This window comes from Sminthopsis crassicaudata, chromosome 1 (assembly GCF_048593235.1).
Source record: "Sminthopsis crassicaudata isolate SCR6 chromosome 1, ASM4859323v1, whole genome shotgun sequence".
NCBI classification, from domain to species: Eukaryota; Metazoa; Chordata; class Mammalia; order Dasyuromorphia; family Dasyuridae; genus Sminthopsis; species Sminthopsis crassicaudata.
In genome coordinates this window covers 470,268,099-470,275,685 of record NC_133617.1, presented here as the reverse complement: position 1 = coordinate 470,275,685, position 7,587 = coordinate 470,268,099, and the positions used below count along the sequence as shown (strand labels likewise).

Genomic DNA, 7,587 nt, shown 5'->3' with positions numbered 1-7,587 from the left:
CTTACTTGGCGACGGCTTCGCACGTTTCTGTGTGCGTCACTCCGCAGTCCGCCCTCCCGTTTCCTCGATCCTCCCTCCCAGAGCTGCGGGGTTACCGGAAGTGATGATGCAGGAGGAGATGGAGGAGGCGGGGCCTCCGGGCGACCGCCGCTGGTGGTGTTGCAGATGAGGAGGAGGCGGCTGCGGTGTTGGAAGAGGAGGAGGCGGCGGCTGTGGTGTAGGGAACTGGAACGCGAGCGGAGATGGTAGGTGGTTTGGACCCTCCGGGCCGCCGTCGTTTCCAGAAAGGGTTTGGCTGGCTGGGCTGGAGGAGCCTCAGGAGCAGCTGTGAGTTGGGTGGAGTGAGGAGGGGGAGAAGTGAGGTAAAGCTGAGAGGGGGTGGCTATGGGGGGGGAAGTGGGTCTACGACTGTTAGGAACTATTCACCCAGAAGGTGGCTGTGAACAAAACCTGGTGCCTAGTCACCTGGGGCTCGGGAAACTTACCTTTTACTCATCCTCTCCTCTTGAGCACCCCCAGCAGCCCCCACCCTGCGGTTTGGGGCGGGGGGATGGGGAAAGGGAGACGGGATCCTTTAGGGTGGGGTGTGTGTCAGGGAGCTGGAGCTGCTGGGATAATGTGCCCCAGGTAAGAGCATTGGTGTCTGTGCCTGGGGGGGGGGGTGGATGGCTTCTCCAGTCCCGACCTCCTCCCCACCTCCCAACTCTACTGATAAACTGTTCTAGGGTTAAGAAGCTTGGACCCGAAGGCCTCTCCGCACCTTTGCAGTGAATGATAAACATCTGTGCCTAGGATAACGAGGCTGCAGCCTTCGCCTATATCCTGTGTAGGAAATGGGATGTGGTGACAGATATTATGTTGTCTTTTTTTTTTTTTCCATTTCCATTCTTTTCCACTATGATCCCATGATCCCAGCTAACGTGTCTGGGTGACTATCAGTACTATTTTATAAAGTGGCACTGTCTATCCCGGTGCCAGTCTCTTTCAAACTCGGTGTTTAATTCAGCCTTTGCTTTTAACCATTCACAAGTGCGAGCTTTGTAACCTAGGCACTGTCTGACGGGGAGCATCGCTCGCTGCCTGATTGCTTCAGATTATAATGAATATTTACTCATATGAAAAAAATCTGACCTCAAGGTTCCAGAGTTAGGGTGATCCCTTATCCCCTGCAAGGATTTAAATGGCATTCTAGTTTAGTAATCAAGGTCTGCTCTAAATACTTTGTGTATGAAGAATTTACACCTTGTCAATTATTTCTAGAATGATTTAGTGTTCTTCTAATTCTAGATTCTTTTTCTCTCTCCACCCACACTTGATGATGCACTTCAGAGAGCAGAAAACCCCACGTTACTTTTTTGTTTTCACAGTTGGACAACAGCTCTTTATTATTTTCCTTTTATGTGTTTGGCACACAAGACTTTTAAGGCACATAGAGCATATGCGGGCTTGTTTTTTTCCATTTTAGTTATTTAGATATGTACATAGCTGATTTTAAAGGAGATCTCTGTTTGGCTTGGTTTTGAAGAGGGAAAGCTGCAACTAATGCGAAAAATAGTTGTAAAGAAGGTTTTTTTGTTGTTTTTTATAGTATTAAAGAGAAAGGACTCAGGGCCTTCACAGATCACTGTTTGGATTTTGGAGCAAGGGGCTAGCCTTCACCGTGTGAAAATTGCTATTTTGATACACCATTTTATTCATCTGGAAGTAGGAATTGCGTTTTTTGAGTCTGTATCCAAACTTCTTGCTAGTTTTTGGCTGAAATATTTATCTATTAACTGTGCTTCTATTATAGGGCTTGAACATATTTTTTAAAAAATCTACATCTTTACATATAACATCATCCTGATGAAGGGAACCCCCCCAAAAAAACAAGTCACAAAGATTTTTGTAGATATAATAGTACTGTGCTAAAATTCATAAAGTTGCATTAGATTGTGTAAAAATACATGACAAAAGAATGACTGAAAGTTGAGTCTGAATCATATTTACATGACTATAAAGTGTTTTATTTAATATTCTGGATAATATAAATAAGCCGTCAAGATAAAACATGACAGGTTCTCTTTTATAATTCCACTATACTCCATTGTTACTCCAACAGGCATTTAAAATTTTAATTACTTTTTTCTTTCGTGCTGTTGGGTTTTTATCATCAAAAACTAATATACTGTGATGAGGGCTAAGTCATAGAGGTAGTAGTCACCTTGTTTTTCTCTAGCTGATGAGTCTTCCATTCTTCATAATTAAAATTCATAGGATGTTAATTTATTATAGTTTTTTTTTTCAAGTCAGGTATTTATGTAGAATTTGCTGTGCTATTTTAAATTATTAATTATGTGTCCTAATATAGGAATCCTTTTTGATAACCACTGTATAATTCTGTGACAGCATTTCACTAAGTAAAACGTACTGTTTAATACTTAATAAAGACTAGGATGATGATACCACTGATCTATATCAAGAGGACTAATGATCCAAGAATTGGCTTTTTTTTTTTTTCTTTTAGTAGTAAGAATGGTTCAATGTTGACATAGTTTCATATTTTTGACTGGTTTCTTTTGTGACTGAGGAACAAAATACCTAGGCAACACATATTGGTTTTCTGCCGGATTAAAGTTAAGGGTGTGCTGCTGGAGCAACCTCAGACTCAATGTAACAGTATCTACAACTTGAAAATTGGCAAATGATATAAATCAGGGCTTGATGTAGTTTTGTGGATTGTCTAGACTTAGGAAAGTGCTGGAGAAAATGTTATTCATACAGATTAAGTGTATTGTGAATATATTTCTTCTATTTCCTTCACTCCCAACCCTCCAAAAGAATGGTGGTTAAATAGTTACCAGCATAGCATTGATTAAAGGATATCTAAAAAAGGAGATGAATCACCTGTGCTAGGGGTCCAAACTGTCAGTGGAAGAGCAAAGTTAATTGTCCACTTTGGTACTTGAACTAGAAAGGCAGTGTGATGAAGTGGGATTTGAAGTCAAGAAGACTTAGATTTGAATCTTGTCCACACCTAGTAAACTACACAAGCTACAGCTGTTATTGTGGACAAGCTATTTTAACCCTTTTGAGTCCGTCTATAAAAATATCTGTAGTAGCTAACTGTACTTGCTGTGGGAACAGGTGAGGTGATATATGTAAAAAAATTTGTGTACCTTAAAATAGAAATATAAAAGCTAGCTATTATTACCAGTTATTTTTGAACTTATGACACTTCTAAAATATCATTCTCAAAGCCATATTAAACTATGAGCTATCTGTCTTTTCCTCTTGAGATCACTAATTTCTAATAGCTTTATGTTTTAGACTCCACATAACAGTCCATTTTTTAAAAAAGGCTTCTATGAGCCTTCTTAATGAACTAAAATACAGTGGGATGCAATTGTAATTGTTCCTTATCTTCAAAACATACCTTCATTGGAGAACTTCTCTTGGATACTTTATGCAGTGGAGATGCTTCTGCTTTCTCTAAGGCTAAGTGAGCCATAGTATTAGTCATTTCCTACAAAGCTAAAAGGCTTCAAGTAGAGACTCCCACCACTTAATATCTGCACTGAGAATAACAGTGTAGCTGGGTGTAGAGTTTAGCTCTCACAAGATGAATTTTTCTATCAGTTATGAAAATGTCTGGATTGAGAGGTTTTGATGTGTCTGTAGCAAGAGTAACTCACTCACTGGATCTTTCAAGTCCTGAGGGGAAAAATAGTGAATAGTATTCCAGGTAAAGTGGCTTCTTGTCCTTCCAATGCTGAAAAATATAAATGTTGCTTAGCTACTTGTACAATTACACACAATTTCACAAATGCTAATTAAAACCTTTTAGTGTTTCTGAAAATGTAATCCTATATTAAGAAATTGTTTGCCATTTTCAAATGTTATTATTTTGGTAGGTTTTACTGATTGTGTGCCAGAAGCTTCCAATTGTTCCAATTATGAAAATCATTTGGATGACAGGAGTATTTTTGCTGAATCAATCAATGTATATGCATATATATTACATCGCAAATTGCAAAAGTGAACAAATTAATACAGTGCAGATAATTTGATTCCTTCTCTCCCTCCTCCCCCTCTCCATTCCATAGAGTAGGCCATTCAGAAAAGTGGAGAATTTATATTTATATGGCTTTTTTGGCATTGGCCCAGGTTAAAGAATTTTGACTTACTCTATGTGCTAATGATGCACTTAAAATGCTCTTTCCAGTGGGCTGTTAAGCTTTCCACTATTCATCCTTATTTCAATGGTTTATTATAATTCAAGTATGAAAATATCCTGTGGGTTGAAATTTCATCAGCCAGTTTAGAGACTGGTGACTTTTTTTTTTTTCATATTAAAAAAAAAATGGGAAAAAAGTATTAGAAGCTGAAGCCAGTGGTATCTGAATTGGTTAGTTGTATTTTAAAAATGAACCTGCACCAATCTATATGAATTTTAATTTCAAGTTTTGGTTTTTTCATCCAGATTGCCATTTGGACTTGTTTCTTAATCTCAGGGGGCCTTCTTAAAAAAAAAAAAAAAAAAAAAAAAAAGTCAAACTCACTAAGTAATGGGGAACTCAATAAAGCAGTTGAGATCACTGAATTATTGGAGTTGTGATTAAGTGGTTTTAAATTTCATCAGATCACATAAAATTTAATCTGATTTTGATATTGTTTTTGATTTACATTCTGTGGCAAAGAGAGTTAATTGCTTACTGACTGCTGGTTTTGAGGTGAGGACATGGTAACTCAGATGAAACAATGGTAATTACATGGTAACTCCTGTTACCCTGTCTCTTGATAACTTACAATTACCTCTTTGTATATGTTTACAGATGTTGAACTAACTAGTTGAGTACCAGTTCTCCATAAAATTCGGGAAAATTCTCAATAGTGTAATGTTTATATATTAGCAAAACTTGAACCAATTATTTCTGTTGTTCTTCCTAAATGGTAGGCAGGAAGGGCACCTTTTTTTTTTTGGAGGCAGAGAAATAGGTTGTTTTAGATTATTTGATATCTTAATTGGAAGATGGTATGTAGTATAGTTAAAGCTTGCCTTGGAATTTGGAAGAAGCCAATCTCTGACACATACTTACTGACCGATTTGGGCAAATTGATTAGTTTTTCTGTGCCATAAGCTATATAACTTGCAGGGTTTATGTACATTGAAGTAGGGAGTTCACTATTGGGAACTCCTTATACCAGTGAAATCATTAATTACAAATAATTACACCTAAATTTTTTCGGTGGTAAGATGGTAGTTTGCAAGTTCTCGAAATTTGAGTTGCCTGGGAAGAAGATACTGGGAGGAGAGAAACCTCATTAGGATTATGCATAAATGTGAGTTTAGCTGAAAGGATCACGTCTGCAGAGATGAAACATATAGCTAGCTATTCTTTATGTTTTAAAGTAACATGCTTGTGACCATCATATACTGCCAACATGACACCATTATGATTGCTTGGAAAGGTTGAACTTGTGTTAATGACTTCCTAAAGACTTTGACTCTTACTTATTTGGGCTGTAGTGATCAATGTTTTAGCCTTGCCCATATTGTGTTATTTCAGACTGAATAGCAGCATTGCCTAAGAGACCTTGATCTTATAGCTCTGTGAATACCATCCATCCATCTCATCTGCTTTCTTCAAGGTTTTAACTCTTAAGACCACTGTGATTAGAAAGAAATTCATTCTGCTCTTGTCTGTTATAGCTCTATTCCAAGCTTGATACTAGACATGAGTGAGATTAGACGTTTTTATGTAGTTAGTATTTAACACTTGTAATTTTCACTATTGTTTAATACTTTACTACGTTCTGCTAGCCAGCCCACCTGATTGTATATACTGATTATTACTCTACTTTGCCTCTTCATCTTGTAGTGCATCATCTTTGTGTCGAGATAGGAGAGTTATAGTTTTCAACTCTGTGCAATTAATGAAGGTTTTTGGCTGAGTGTGCATTGTTTGCTTAAAGTGAGGTGGTATGTGACCCATCATTTTGAGTCTGTGCAGGCCTTGAGTCACAGCATTTATGGTGTTGATTGCAGTTCCTATATATACAGTTTAGGAAGAAGGAAAAATAGATACTTAAATTTTGCCCATAAACTTCTGGGCTCCTGGTTTTCCTTTTTATTCCTACTTTGCTAAACTTTGGAGTTTATCAGTTTCCATGAAGGTTTTGGATTAAAGGTCTTGTGTAGTATGTAAAAAAAAAAAAAAAAGTAAAAGAGAAAAAATTTTGATTATTTCATTCAGTGAGACAATTGTCTTCTTTGACAATGGGACAAATATTTAGGCTGCAAATGAGAAATGTTCCAAATGTTTACCAAATTTTGGTAAAGATCAAGACTAAGATCAACAATTAAGGAATTATTGCAGTTTCTTTTTATTTTATTTTATTTATTTTACTTATTTTTTTTTTTTTTTGCTGAGGACTTGCTCAAGATCACATAGCTAGGAAGTGTTAAGTGTCTAAGGTCACAATTGAACTTAAGTCAGGAAGACTTAAGTTCAAATCTAGTCTCAGACACTTAACACTTCTTAGCTGTGTGACCCTGGGCAAGTCACCTAAACCCAGTTTGCCTCAGCAAAAAAAAAAAAAAAAAGAAAGAAAGAAAAAAGAGAGAGAATATTTTAAAATGCTTAGTTAGATGCAGGTTATCTCTTTTCATTGATTTTCCCTTATATCTCATATAAGTTATATAAGATATATCTTTAGCTATATGAATGTCATCTAAATGAAGGGATGTATGATATTATAGAGCTAGTAGAGTAGATTTAAAACGGGATGTTTAGAGAGCTGTTGTGAATAATAGCCTAGCCTTTGATACAACCATTTTCTTAACCATGGTAATATTTTGTTCCTTTTAAGCAAAGGAATAATTTGATAATAAGGAATGACACTGGATGAGATTCCTTGGATGAAATAGGCTGAATCTAAGTGATTGATTTCTAGGGTTATCTTTCCTATACAGTGGTTTTCCTTTGAAACAAGTAGTTAACTGTTTGATCAGATACCTGCTGTCATTTCGAAAAGATGAAGTCAGCATGCTTTACTTATGATAGAAGAGAACCTAACTTAGAGGTTGCCAGTCTTTACTATTCAACAAATATTTATTAAGCATCTTTTATACAATTCTGGGTGATGGGAACTGTGAAGGGACTGTAAAAGTGAATAGACTCTGTATTATCATTATCCTTATCCATGTGGAGTTCACAATCTAGCAGATTTTTTTTTTTAAATAAATTCTCCTCTGTAGAACCTATTGTTATTTCTCTCAAGTCCTAAGGTCATCAGTAAAAAGTGAAAGGGGGAATGCTGAAAATAAATTATTGAGAGAAAGGATGTAGAAGAGGGTTGTGATGGCTGATATTGGGGAAGACTAGGTGATTGTTGGTGAGTGTTCTTTACTGAGTATAGAGGGTAGGACATGTAAGTGAACACAAACTGTGTCCCCTTTCACAATTTGAAATGCCCTTGAGCCATAGCAAGGAAAAACAGCTTCCAGTTTTGTGTCTGACTACGTTGATCTTCAAGATTGACTGGTTAATCAGGACTTAATAGTTAGGAGAGGTCTTCTAATTTTTCTGAGATGTTTTTTGGGTT

The 7,587-nt window shown here is 36.9% G+C and overlaps 1 protein-coding gene across 5 annotated transcripts in view; it reads left to right on the top strand.

Moving 5' to 3' along the window:
* Positions 1-52: 52 nt before the first annotated feature.
* Positions 53-7,587, top strand: part of DCUN1D3 (defective in cullin neddylation 1 domain containing 3) — a 28,032-nt gene continuing 20,497 nt past the window's right edge. Inside the window, exon 1 of one of the 5 annotated variants that reach the window (XM_074280976.1) lies at positions 53-245. The gene's annotated coding sequence lies outside the window, so the exon portion shown is untranslated. Of the gene's footprint in view, positions 246-287; positions 363-606; positions 628-7,587 lie in introns of those variants that run through there. The other 4 variants (XM_074280972.1, XM_074280974.1, XM_074280973.1 and 1 more) reach the window with 4 other exon arrangements.